Source organism: Myodes glareolus, chromosome X, assembly GCF_982192425.1.
Source record: "Myodes glareolus chromosome X, mMyoGla1.1, whole genome shotgun sequence".
NCBI classification, from domain to species: Eukaryota; Metazoa; Chordata; class Mammalia; order Rodentia; family Cricetidae; genus Myodes; species Myodes glareolus.
In genome coordinates this window covers 23255694-23270003 of record NC_142053.1, presented here as the reverse complement: position 1 = coordinate 23270003, position 14310 = coordinate 23255694, and the positions used below count along the sequence as shown (strand labels likewise).

The following is a 14310-nucleotide window of genomic DNA, read 5'->3' as shown; positions in this document are numbered from 1 at the left end:
GCAAGGTGCTTGCTTTGCAAGCATGAGGACACAAATTCAACCCCCAGAATCTACATAAAAACTCCAGTTCTGGTAGTCTATACTTGGAATCCCAGCACAAAACTGTGGAGACGTGATCCAGAGGGCCTTCCCGAGTGATCCTGCATCTGACGAAGGACGGCGATACAGTCGGTGACCCATATTGCAGCACCGGACTGAGCCCCCCGAGGTCCAAATGAGGAGCAGAAGGAGGAAGAACATGAAAAACGAAATCAGTACTGCGAGGGATGCTATCACCCACTGATACAAGGGAACGGATCTGATGAGAGTTTACCAAGGCCAGTTGGACTGGGACTGAAAGAGGACGTGATCTAACCAGACTCTCCGAATTTGGCCGGATTCTCTGAGTGTGGCTGACCCGAAGTCTTTCTGAAAAGCCATTGACTATGACACTGGGACCTGTTTCCTCTACATATAATGGATTTTGGGGATCCAGTCTGTTTGGACACTCACCTTCCTGGACCTGGAGGGAGGGGGAAGGAACTGGAACTTCCCACAGGGCAGGAAACCCTGACTGCCCTGGGGGACGAAGAGGGAGGAGGAGGGGGAGTAGGGGGAGTGGGAGGGTGTTGGGAGGGGGGGTGGAAATGGAAACTTTTATAATTTAATAAAATTTACTAAAAAAAAAAAAAACTGTGGAGACGTAATGTTCCTAGGGTTTACCGGTCAGAGCGTTTACCCTATTTTGTGAGCTTCAGGCCAGTGAAAGACTCTGTCTCATAAAAAAAAAAAGTAGACAGCACCTGAGAAAACACACCCAAAGTTGTCTTTAGGCATCCACCACAAGTGTGCACAGGCACCTACACACACACACACACACACACACACACACACACACACTTGATCACCTGGTGTGGAGGTTCTCCTCCCTGGATACCCCGTGAAATCATACTAGGAGTTTACATACCACATACACCACTATAACCTCACAACACCCCACCACCACCACCACACACACACAGAGGGAGGGAGAGAGGGTGAGTGAATTCTGGATTTTAAGGCCAAAGGTTAATTTGATTAGCCTGTAAGGAGGTCCAGGTATTAGTGCTAAGAAATCAGGTGATAACTACCCAAACTAATTCTGGCCTCCTGACTCCTACTTCCAGTTACCTCACTGGTTTTCTTATTAAGTGGTGAGGATCTCAATTTTTCTCTGGTCTTGACCTTAGCAGCAGTTTCCTTCCTTGCTTCCTTTCTTATTTCCTTCCTTTCTTCTGTCTTTCTTTCATTAATTTGTTCATTTGATCCTTCTTGTTCTCAAAAGGGAAGAATTCAGATAGGATGCAGTAGTTGGTCAAGTAGTCAAGAGTATAATCAGAGCAATCAAGGAGCAAAGCAAACTGGCCAAGTCAAGTCGAGATACAGCAACCTAGACCCTGGTAGGCACAGGGCCTAGATTTCTCTCCTCGCTGTCCATCTTTGTGTTCCCCCTAGGATGCTCACTTCTAGGAAAATGGTGTGCTTCTCTCAGAAGCCCAGCTTACCTAGAATTCAATCTGTTATAAATACATAGGTGTATAAGATGCAAGGACATATAAAGAAGTTTAAGAAACAGCTGAAGTTTGCCAGGCATGGTGGTGCATGCCTTTAATCCCAGCACTCTGGAGGCAGAGGCAGATGAATCTCTGAGTTTGAGGCCAGTCTGGTTTATAGAGAAAGTTCCAGAATAGCCAGAGTTACACAGAGAAACTCAAGAAAAAAAGAAAGAAGGAAGAAAGGAAAGAGAGAGAGAGAGAGAAATAAAGAAAGAGAAAGGACAAAGCTAAGTTGAAAGTTTACCAGGGGAAAGGGTTAGAGCACTCTGCATGCCACCCTGCAGAGGAAGTCTTGAGGCTGTTTTAATGTGATCCAGCTAATATGGACCACCATCCCCCATTGTTGGTCACATCCTGTTTGGAAGGTCCTGAACTGACCCATCCAGAGTCTCCCACTGCCATTCTCCTCCTCTCTTGACCCCAGGTAGGCCACCACCATTATCCTTATGCCATCTCAGGACCTTAGGCTGCCTACTCATTGTTCTAAGGCCTGTCTTTTGTGGTCTGTTGGTCCCTCCCAGAGCTCACCTTATGCCTAATAGCTTCATTAGCAACTGCCATCATACTCCAACTCCTAGGTCTTTTTTAGTCTTTTTCCTTCAGCACAATGGAGACAGGCTGGTGTCCGGATATCTGGCTCAAATCATGGTTATTCCTCAGCTCATTTGGGGGCAGTGCACCACCTCTCAGAGAAGAAAGCAGCCAGCGACAGCCACCACAGGCTTCCCAGAATCATGCTGAGTTGAAAGAAAAGATGATGAAACTGTCCACCAGTCAGGATGAGGCTAGCCATCGGGAAGTTTCTTTCTTGCTCATGTCCCCAGCATGTGTCAGGCGGCTCTGTGTGCCCTTTGTGTTTTCAGGCCTGACCAACAATAAAGCCTTTTAAGCAAGAATGGGCAACACAGCCTACCTGAGACCGTGGGGACAGAACGAGTTGGTCTGGCCGGGGTCGGGAAGAGCCCTGAAGTAGACCGCAGTAGTAGATGGACGGCTTCAGCCCGGGGAGGAGGCAGAATCTCAGACCTTAAACCTGGAAGGTAAGGATGAAGGGTTAGTTAGGCCTGAGAAGGGGCCCAGGATGCTGAACAGATGGGAGAGCAGCAGGGAGTACCGCCAGTCCCCTCTGGCCAAGGAAAGGGGATGGTCCCAACAGAGCTGGTCCTGTCAGGTTCTCGGACTCCCTGGGGTGTCCATCTAGCACCCGGAAGTCCTCCAGAATAGGAAGCAAGGAGCGCAGAGCTAAGGCCCTGTCTGTGGTTCCTATCTCCACATGACCATGGCTACATGGGTGGAGACTTGGTCTCTACCCGGAACACATGAATTCATGGCTCCAGCTCTGGTTTTCAGAAGCTTTGTGACGTCGATTTTATGCATCATAGCACCCACTGTGGATACCGTGACAACAATTGCCAGGAAACGCATCAGAGCAGCTCCTTACAGTGACTCGCTGTCTTGCTCTCACAGCCCTGGCTCTTCTCCCCTTCTTGTCATGGTCCTTACTGTCCTCACTGCTGGGTCCCACAGGCACATTCTGTGTTAGGTGTCATCCACATCTTCGACCACTAGATGTCGACAGAGATTCTGGCAAGAAGCTTTTCTGTTCTTTTCAGTCTGGGCCAACTTCCAAGCAGAGGTAGATTTTTGTACTGGTCCACCGCAGGAAATTAAGGAGGCAGACAAACGAGTGTCCGCACACTTTCCCCTCATACACTCATCTCTCTCTCTCTTTCATATACCCCTTCCAGTGAATAAAGTCTGAAAACCAGTATCTGGCTCATCTGGGATCCCCTGCCTTGACTTTCTGATCCTTTTCCAAATCACAGAGCAGGGAGCGAGCAGTTGCCAGAGTCTAAGAAATGAGTCGTGATCATGCCATCTTGTGGTGTTTCTCAGTTTCCTGTATCTACTGCCTCCTTCACATGGTTACATACTGAGGGCCCAGGTTGGCTCCTGACCTCACAATGATCAGGATGACTAGGAGGCATGACTAAATAATTATGGGTACCATCTTAGTTGCTCTGTGACTTGGAAGCTACTTATTCAGGCTCCAGGGCCTTTTCCTTTCTTGTGTATAATGTGGATGGCAACAATACTTATGATATGGAATCACTGTAATGGTGAAGTAAATATATAAATGTACAGACTATGTGGAGAACGTGTGTGCGTGTATGTGTGTGTATGTCTTGCTATGTAACATGGGCTAAACAAACATGGGCTAAATAGCCCAGGGTGGCCTCACAGTTACAGATGGCTGTTAGTAGGTACTGCAATCTGAACTCAGGTCCTCTGGCTAAGATCACTATTCAGACCAACAGATATATCTTATTATTATTTCAGGTTGTGTTTATTTTAATTTTATGTGTATGGGCATTTTACTTGCATGTGTGTCTGTGGAATGCCCATGGAGGTTATAAAATGGTGTTAGATTCCTTGGAACTTGAATAACAGGCAGTTGTGAGCCACCATTTGGGGTCTGGGGACTGAAGTCAGGCCCTCTGCAAGAGCCATCTCCTCAGCCCCGCCTTAACATATATATTTTACTTCTATTTTTGTTTTGTATTTTTTTATTTTTATCATATTTCCCCCCCTCCCCCCAACTCTTCCCAACTCAATGTCCTGCTCTTTCTCTTGCTTAAAACAAACAAAACAGTCCATTTATAAGTAAAAAACAAAACCATGGAGTCCTATTTATACTGGAAACTACTGGACATGGGGCCTGTTCTGGGGTACATTTGCTATACCCAGTGTCACTCCATTGAGAAAACTGGTTTTCCCTTTCCAGGCAGCCATCAATCACAAACAGCTACTTGGCTAGGTGTAGGGCTTTGTGACCACTCCCCCTCCTCCATGCTGGGATTTTATCTGGCTTGAGCTCCTGCAGATCTCGTGAGTGATGTCACGGTCTCTGTAAGGTCATATGTGCATCAGCTCTATTGGGTCTGGAGAACGATATTGCTTTGGAGTCATCCACCACCTCCGGAAAATCAGATAGATGCAGACTCCATGAGTTATCAGCCTTGACGAAGTGGGCTTTTTAGTGGTGCAATTGCTTTAGAATCACCCCTGTTCATGTAAACTCCTCACCCACAATTTGGTCTGTCATGGATTTACTACCCAGGAAAAGTATCACACAATGCCATCATGGTGTTTTTAATGGTGACCGCGGCACATGGTAGAGACTTCTCATGTGGCAATGCACAGGATGCAAAGCTTATAGATCGGAATCAGTGAGTGGTAAGTTTAACAGCCTTCAGAGGCCTGTCCTCATGATACAGGCCTGTGATGCTCCACAAACTCCCCCAACAGTGCCACCTGCTGGGGGCTAAGTGCTCAAACACCAAACTTGCAAATCCCACCAACAATCTAAGTAGACGAAACTGAACTGAGAGCAATACCTGTTCCCAGCAACCAACACTTACTAAATGAGCAGGTATGTTGGGAAGAATATCCCAAATACTCCTGTTTCAGTAGTGGAGAATAATTACTCCATAAGCTCAATGTGGTTCTGGTGCCACCTAACAATCTGAGGAATTGATTTCTTCCAAAGTACCTAGAGAACATCCCAGTAACGAATGAGAAAAGGTCAAAAGTATTTTTAGAAATAAAAAAAATCCCATATCCAATAAGATAAAAGTTGAAATATCTGACATCCAATGAAAAGCTTTCACATGTACAAAGACACAGTTGAAATACAACCAGAGTGAGGGGGGAATTCACTGATACTGATGTGAATCTAGCACAGTTAGAAAGAAAGCAGAAATATGTGTTTTAGAAGAAAGTGGAGCCAGGCAGTGATGGTGCACACCTTCAATCCCAGCACTCAGGAGGCAGATGCACAAGGATCTCTGTGAGTTCCAGGCCAGCCTGGTCGACAGAGCAAGTTCCAGAACAGGCTCCAAAGCGACACAGAGAAACCCTTTCTCAAAAAAACCAAAACAAAAAACAAACAAAAAAGAAGAGGAAAATAAAGCAACTACTAACTACAACCACAAATGTATCTTCAAAGAGGCAGAGACATGGAAGATAAAAAGCCAGCCTGAATAAACTTCCAGGTATAGTGATGAAAATTATAATATGGAAAATAAGAACTGTACTGGGTAAGTTCAGACATGACAATGACCATGAACCCAAAAGACCCGGCAGTAGAAACTACAAAATGAAACATACGGGGGAGTGGGGGAGACAAAAATCAACAATTAAAATACCAGTGAACTATAAGACACAGGCAATTAGGATCTCTTTCTGGGAGAGATACCTGAATAAAAATATCTTTTAAGATCCATATCTGATGAATGACAAAATCATAGATTCAAGTTCCACGAACTTTAAGCACAGGGAACACTAAGGAAAGCTCACTGAATCACATGATAACTCCAGGTGAAAAACAACACAAAAGTACCCTGTGGGGTGGGGAAACATGGTAAGTTCAGAGAAATAAAGGTGAGGATGGTGATGGGGCCGTTTCTCAGTGGGGACATGGTGAACAAGTGGATAGCACAGCAAGATCTTTAACTGGTAAAGGGAAGCACCTCTGTCAACCTAGAATGGCTAAGGAAGTACTGCAGGGGGAAGGCAAATGGAGCTAGAGGGAATCAGGGATCCACAGGAAGGACTAGGTAGTATTCCCAGTGCTGGGATGCCTCACTCAGCCATGATGCCGGGGTAGGGGGGGAGCTTGGTCCTGCCTCAACTTGATTTATCATGCTTTGTTGACTCCCATTAGAAGCCTGTCCCTTTCTGAAGGAGGAGGAAAGTATGGGGGCAGTAGACAGGAGGTGGGGAGGGAATGTGAAGAGAGGAGGGAGGGGAAATATGGTTGGTATATAAAATAAATCAAAAAATTTAATAAAAGAAAAAAAGAAAGGACCAGGTAGTTCTCAAATTAAATAAACCATGTGGTGTAACTACTTTAGGTTTTCTGTTGCTTATTTACTCTTTAAAATAGTTGCTTAAAGAAATGTATATATTATTGAGTGCATGTCATATATAGAAATAGCATGTCTGTATGAAGCTGAGTATTGTTCTTTCAAGGTCTGGAAAGAATTATGTTGGAATTCTGCTGGGTCTTGCATTGTAGGTCTGTAGGTTGCTTTTGGTAAAATGGTCATTTTTACTATGCTAATCCTGTCGATCCATGAGCATGGAAGGTCTATCTCTCTTCCAAGACTGGAAGATTTTCTTTTTGCATTACATAGTACTTTATTAAGAAGGAACTTATATGTCAATACTCCTACGAAAACAATAGTGACAAAGAATCAAGGCAAATCCATCAGGGATCATGTGTATTATAGTAACTTACATTATCCTTTATATAATAGATGTGTAATAGTTAAGCAAAACTTAATACATTAAGCAAACATTTTTTGCATATATTTCCTTCTCTTTACCTTTCTGTGCCTTTACCATTTGTTTGATTTTTTAGCAATTTTCTTCCTGGACAGCTCTATCTGCTGGGACTACCTCCTGTGCCTCCTTAAGTTTGGTCAATGACAGCACCATTTGTTAAATATGTTTTCTGTTTTCCATTTGATATTTTTTGCTTCTTTGTCAAAAATCAGGTGTTTGGAGGAGTACGGATTAATATCCAGGTCTTCAATTCAGTTCCACTGGTCCTCCTGTCTGTTCTTATGCCAATACCAAGCTGTTTTCAGTACTGTAGCTCTGTGGTAGAGTTTGAAGTCAGGGATTCTGATGCCTCCAGAAATTCTTTTATTGTACAGAATTGTTTTGGCTATAAATGCCCCGCGACCAAAGAATAGATAAGGAAAATGTGGTACATTTACACAGTGGAGTACTACACAGCAGAAGGTAACCCAGACACAGAAAGACAATTATCAAATGTACTCACTCATAGGTGGTTTTTAAACATAGAGCAAACAAAACCAGCCCACAAACCACAATCCCAGAGAATTTAGACAACAATGAGTACACTAAGTGAGACTCACACAGATCTAATCTACATGGGAAGTAGAAAAATACAAGATCTCCTGAGTAAATTGGGAGCATGGGGACCTTGGGGGAGGGTTGAATGGGGGAGGGCAGAGGCAGGGAGGGGAGCAGAGAAAAATGTAGAACTCAAAAAAAATCAATAAAAAAGAAAAAAAGATTGGCCAATGCTGGATCATATTCTTTTAATTCTTGCCATCTTTGCAATTTATATATAGTGCTTTGGTACTTGATGGGTCCATTTCAAAAGCATCCAAACAACTGTCAGTTGCTCCCTGTCAACTTGACATCTATTTACAAACACCAATACTCGGTGAACAGCTTAAGGATATAGGTTGCAGTCTGGATATATCTGCTGTCTCAATAAAAACTTTTGAATTATGCTAAAACTTTTACATGTTTTAGAAGCTATCTTCCAGTTTTGAGATTTGAAAAAATTATTTCCATTTTTTAAGTCTTTAGCTATTAACAAAACCTTATCTACATCTTTTAAATCTATACCTATATCCTTGGTGAAATCAGAACAGCTATCACCAGAGGCATCTTTGGGGAATATTCCCCCATCATCTTCTCTTTTTAGGTCTCCGCATTCTGTTACAACACAGAGTTTGGCAGGGTTTTTTTTTTTTTTGCCACTCACTTCTACATTATCAAGCATCCTTGTGATACCTACTCCTTCAATTACTTGACCAAATACCACATTTCCCATCAAAATTATTTCAGAACTGTTGTGATAATGAACTGAGACCCAATTGTATTGGTGGCCTGCATTTGCCATGCTCAGCAAACCCTCCTGTCCATGCTCATCTTTTGAATTTTGAAAATAATGTCCATTTTCATCTTTGAATTTTTCACCATAAGTAATTTCTCCGCCTATCCCATTGTGACTTGAGAAGTTTCCGCCTTGAACCATAAGTTTCTTAGTAATTTGATGGAAATGGCATCCCTTAAAATGCAGAGGTTTCTCAATTGTAGATCCAGTGCCTTTTTCTCCTGTACACAGAGCAAGAAAATTTTATATCTGCCAACAATTCTAAAACAATTCAGCCAACTCGCTCCTTGTCCATGTTCAAATCAAATAAGACCCAAGGGTTTTTGGAGTTGGGAGGGCTTGGCAGGTCAGGGTGGAGACAACATCTTCATTACAAGCACCGGGAAGCAAGACTGAGAATTGAATGTTTTTTATTTGTTTTGTTTTCAATAATTTATTTACCTTTATTTTATGTGCTTTTGTATGAAGGTGTCAGGTTCCCTGGAACCAGAGTTGTAAACTGCCGTGTGAGGGCTGGGAATTGAACCCGAGTCCTCTGGAAGAGCAGTCAGTGTTATTAACTGCTGAGCCATCTCTCTAGTTCCGATAGACTTGTTTTTATAATGCAGGTCTTTCACTTGCTTGGTTAGAATTACTCCACAATATTCTTTATTATTTGAGGCTTTTGTGAAGAGTGATTTCCTGATTTCTTCCTCAGTTCGTTTGTCATTTGTATGTAGGAGGGCAACAGACTTTTTTTTTAAAAAAAAATCTTGTATTCAGCCACTCTGCTGAAAGTGTTTATCAGCTGTAGAAGTTACTTAGAGGAATTTTTTGGGGTCACTTATGTATACTATCATATAATCTGCAATAGTGAAAGTTTGACTTCTTCCTTTCCAATTTGTATCCCCTTGATCTCCTTCAGTTGCTGTGGAATAATGGTCTGTACCCTGTCACTTGTATTTTAAATAAATGCTGATTGGCCAGTAGCCAGGCAGGAAGTAGAGGTCGGGCAACGAGAATTCTGGGAAGAGGGAAGTTTCAGTCTGTGGTCATCACCCAGACAGAGAGGAAGCCAGACACAGAGCAAGAAAGATGTGATTGCCTCACCAAAAAAGTACCAAGCCAAGCGGCTAACATAGGCAAGGATAATGGGCCAATTTAAGTTGTAAGAAGGAGTTAATAAGAAGAAGCCTGAGCTAATAGGCCAATCAGTTTATAACTATTGCAGGCCTCTGTGTGCTTGAGACTAAACAGCTGTGGGACCTTGTGGGACAGAAACCCCAGTCAACATTCAGTTGTCTTATTGTTCTAGTGAGAACTTCAAGTACCATATTGAATAGATATGGAGAGAGTGGACAACCTTGTCTTGTTCTTGATTTTAGTGGAAATGCTTCAAGTTTCTTTCCATTTAATTTGATGTTGTCTATAGGTTTGCTATGAATTACCTTTATTATGTTGAGGTATGTTCCTTATATTCCTACTTTCTCCAGGACTTTTATCATGAAGGGGTATTGAATTCTGTTAGGGACCTTTTATGCATCTGCTGGTGGATTATATTTACTTAAAAATATATTTATATATTTTTTGCATTCCAAGATTTTATTGAGTAGTTTGAGTATAACAAAACTATTTTCTCCTGTTACCCTTTTAAGCTAATTTATTTATTTATTTTACATCCCAACCACACTTTCCACTCCCTCCTCTCCTCCCATTACCTCCCTCCACCTCCTGTCTCCCACCCCTGTTCTCTCCTTCTTCATTCATAAAGGGGCAAGCTTCCCACGGGAGTCAACAAAACATGGCATAACAAGTTGAGGTAGGACTAAGCTCCTCCATTTGTATTAAGGCTGAACAAGGCAACCCAGTATGAAGAATAAGTTCCCAAGAGCCAGCCAAAGCCATGGGGACAGCCCCTGATCCCTCTAGGTGTCCCACAAGTAGACTAAGCTACCCAACTGTAATAATATGTAGAGGGCCTCGGTCAGTTCCATGCAGGCTCCTTGGTTGTTGATACAGTCTCTGTGAGCCCCTATGAACCCAGGTTAGTTTTTTCTTTGGATTTTCTTGTGATGTCCTTGACCCCTCTGGCTCCTACAATCCTTTCTCCCTCTCTTTAGCAGGATCCCCCAAGCTTAGTCTAATATTTGGCTGTAGGTCTCTGTATCTGCTTCCATCAGTTAATGGATGAAGACCCTTTGCTGACAATTGGGGTAGTCACCAATCTATGAGTATTGCACACTATAGTGAGGTATGTTGACTTTTTTTTTTACAGTCATGCTTGAATCTATCCTAGGTTCTGGGCCTATTAATCTCTGGGTTCTGGCACTCCAGACTGTGTCAGAGGTGGGCTGACTCTCCAAGTATGGGTCTGAGATTGGACCAGTCTTTGCTTGGTCACTCCCATAATCTCTACACCACCTTTACTCTGCCTGACCCACACACATCCCATAGACAGGACAGGCTGTAGGTCAAAAGTTATATGACTGGGTTAGTGTCCCAATCCTTTCACTAGAACACAGGATATGCTAGTTCAGGCTATGTATTCACTATTGCTTAGGAGGCTTAGCTGGGGTCATCCTTGTAGATTCCTGGGAGTTTCCCTTATATTAGGTTTCTACCTGAGAATGAAATATCTCGTTCCCCCATCCAGTCATCCCTTTCAATTACTCTCCCCCTCTATCCAACCCCAGCATAATTTTTCATATACCCATCCCCCACCCACTTCGAGTCCACTCAGGAGATCTCTTCTATTTCCCCTTCCCAGGGAGATCTGGCTATTATCAATAAAGCTGCTATGAATTTGAACATAGTTGAACAAATGTCCTTGTAGTATGACTGAACATCCTTTGGGTTTATGCCCAAGAGTGGTATTGCTAGGTCCTGAGGTAGACTGATTCCCAATGTTCTGAGAAATTGCCATACTGATTTCCAAAGGGGCTGTATAAATTTACACTCCAACCTGCAACGGAGGAGTGTTCCCCTTGCTCCACATCTTCTCCAGAACAAGTTGTCATTGGTGTTTTGATCTTAGTCATTCTGACAAGTGTAAGATGGAATCTCAGAGTCATTTTGATATTCATTTCCCTGATGACTAAGGATCTTGAACAATTCGTTAAGTGTTTCTCTGCCATTTGAGATGCTTCTGTTGAGAATTCTGTTTAGATCTATAACCCAATTTTTAATTATATTATTGGGTTTTTGATGTCTAGTTTCTTGAGTTCTTTGTAGATTTTGGAGATCAGTTGTCTGTCTGATGTGGGGTTAGTGAATATCTTTCCCCATTCTTTAGGCTGGTGATTTGTCTTATTGACAGTGTCCTTTGACTTACACAACCTTTCAGTTTCATGAGGTCCCATTTATTAATTATTGATCTTAGTGTCTATGCTACAGATATTCTATTCAGGAAGCTTTCTCCTGTGCCAATGAGTTCAAGGCTATTTACAAATTTCTCTTCCACCAGCTTCAGTGTAACTGGATTTATGTTGAGATTTTTGATCCACTTGTTTTATGCAGGATGATAGATAAGGATCAATTTGTATTCTTCTACATGCCTGCATCCAGTTATGCCAGCATCATTTTTGAAAGATGCCTTCTTTTTTCCATTGTATATTTTTGACTTCTTTGTCAGAAATCATGTGTTCATAGGTGTGTGAATTTATGTCAGGGTCTTTGATTTGATTCCATTAATCCCTGTGTCTGTTTTTATGCCAATACCAAGCTGTTTTCATTACTGTAACTCTACAGTAGAGCTTGAAGTTAGTGATGGCAATACCTACAGAATTTCCTTTATTGCCAGGCAGTGGTGGTACACACCTTTAATCCCAGCACTCAGGAGGCAGAGATAGGTGAACTCTGTGAGCTCAAGGCCAACCTGGTCTACAAGAGCTAGGACTGTTACACAGAGAAACCCTGTCTTGAAAAATCAAAAACAAAAACAAATAAAAAAGAAATTTCCTTTATTGTACATGATTGTTTTAGCTATTTGGGGTTGTTTGCTTTTCCATATGAAGTTGAGTATTGTTCTTTTGAGGTCTATGAAGAATTGTATTGGGATTTTGATGCAGATTTCACTGAATTTGTATATTGCTTTTGATAAGATGGCTATGTATACTATATTAATCCTACTAATACATGAGTGTGGGTGATCTTTCCATCTGCTGATAGCTTCTCTAATTTCTTTCTTCAAAGACTTGAAGGCCTTTGATTTGCTTGATTAAAGTTACCCAAAGCTATTTTACATTGTTTATAGCAATAGTGAAGGGTATAGTTTCACTGATTTCTTCCTCAGCCCTTTTATCATTTGTATATAAGAGAGCTACTGATTTTTTTAGTTAATCTTATATCCAGCTACTTTGTTAAAGGTGTTTATCAGCTGTAGGAGTTACCTGGTATTATTTCATGTATATTACTATATCATTTGCAAATAGCGATACTTTGTATTCTTCCTTTCCAATTTGTATCCCCTTGATCTCCTTTTGTTGTCTTAAAACTCTAGATAAAAGTTCCATTACTATATTGAGTAGATATGGAGAGTGAACAGCCTTGTCTTGTTCCCAATTTTAGTGGAATTGCTTTGAGTTTCTCTCCATTTAATTTGATGTTGGCTGTCGGCTTGCTGTATATTGCTTTTATTATATTGTATTATTATATTCATTATTATTATTATATATTGTTTTGATTTATTTTAGGTATGTTTCTTGTATCCCTGCTCTCTCCAAGACTTTTTATCATGAAGCAGTGTTAGATTTTGTCAAAGACTTTTTCAGCATCATGTGGTTTTTTTTTTTTTTTTTTTTGTTCTTTTAGTCAACTTATATGGTGGATTACATTGACACCTTTTCATTTGTTGAGTCATCCCTGCTTCGCTGGGATGAAGCTCACTTGATCATGGTGGGTGATCTTTTCGATGTATTCTTGGATTCTGTTTGGCAGTAATTTATTCAGCATATTTGCATCAATATTCATGAGGGAACTTGGTCTGTGTTATCTTTGTTGAATCTTTGTTTGGTTTGACTATCAAGGTGACTGTGGCATTATAAAATGAATTTGGCAATATTCCTTCTGTTTCTATTGTGTGGAACATTTTGAGGAGTATTGGTATTAACTCTTCTTTGAAATTTTGATATAATTCTGCATTGAAACCATATGTACCTGGGCTTTTTTTGGGGTAGAGATACTTTTAATGACCATTTCTATTTCCTTAAGGGTTATAGGTTTATTTGTTTGTCTGATCTTGATTTAATTTTAGTATGTGGTATATATCAAGAAAATTTTCCATTTCTTTTAGGTTTTCCAATTTTGTGGAGTACAGGTTTTTGAAGTATTACCTATTGATTCTCTGGATTTCCTCAGTGTCTGTTATGTTCCGCCATTTCATTTCTGATCTTTTTACTTTGGATATTATCTCTCTGCCTTTTGGTTAGTTTGGATAAGGGTTTGTCTATCTTGTTGGTTTTCTCGAAGAACCAATTCTATATTTCATTGATTCTTTGTATTCTTCTCTTTGTTTCTATTTTATTGATTTCAGCCCTCAGTTTGATTATTTTTGGCATCTACTCCTCCTGGGTGAGTCTGCTTCTTTTTGTTCTAGAGCTTTCAGGTGAGCTGTTAAGTCACTAGTGTGAGATTTCTTCAAATTCTTTATGCAGGCACTTAGTGCTAGGAGCTTTCCTCTTAGTATCACTTTCATTGTGTCCCTTAAGTTATAAGATATCATGCATTCCTTTTCATTTAATTCTTGATAAGATATCATGCATTCTTTTTCATTTAATTCTTGAAAGTCTTTGATTTCTTTATTTCTTCATTGGCCCAGTGGTAATTCAATTTCCTTGCATTTGTTGTCTTCCTGTAGTTTGTGTTGTTAAACTACAGCTTTAATCCCTAGTGACCTGGTAAGATACAGGGAGCTATTCCACTTTTTAAAAAATCTATTGTGACTTGCTTTTTGACCAAATATGCATTCAATTTTGGAGAAGGATCCATGAGATGCTGAGAAGAAATTATACTCTTTTTGCTTTGTTTTGTTTGTTTTAA

At 41.1% G+C, this 14310-nt stretch overlaps 1 long non-coding RNA gene and 1 pseudogene across 1 annotated transcript in view; one reads left to right on the top strand and one right to left on the bottom strand.

Moving 5' to 3' along the window:
* LOC146889229 (uncharacterized) overlaps positions 1 to 14310 on the top strand; it is a 45204-nt gene that overhangs the window by 10624 nt on the left and 20270 nt on the right. The gene's annotated exons all lie outside the window — the stretch shown is intronic.
* LOC125410732 (peptidyl-prolyl cis-trans isomerase D-like) lies at positions 2629 to 8436 on the bottom strand (annotated as a pseudogene).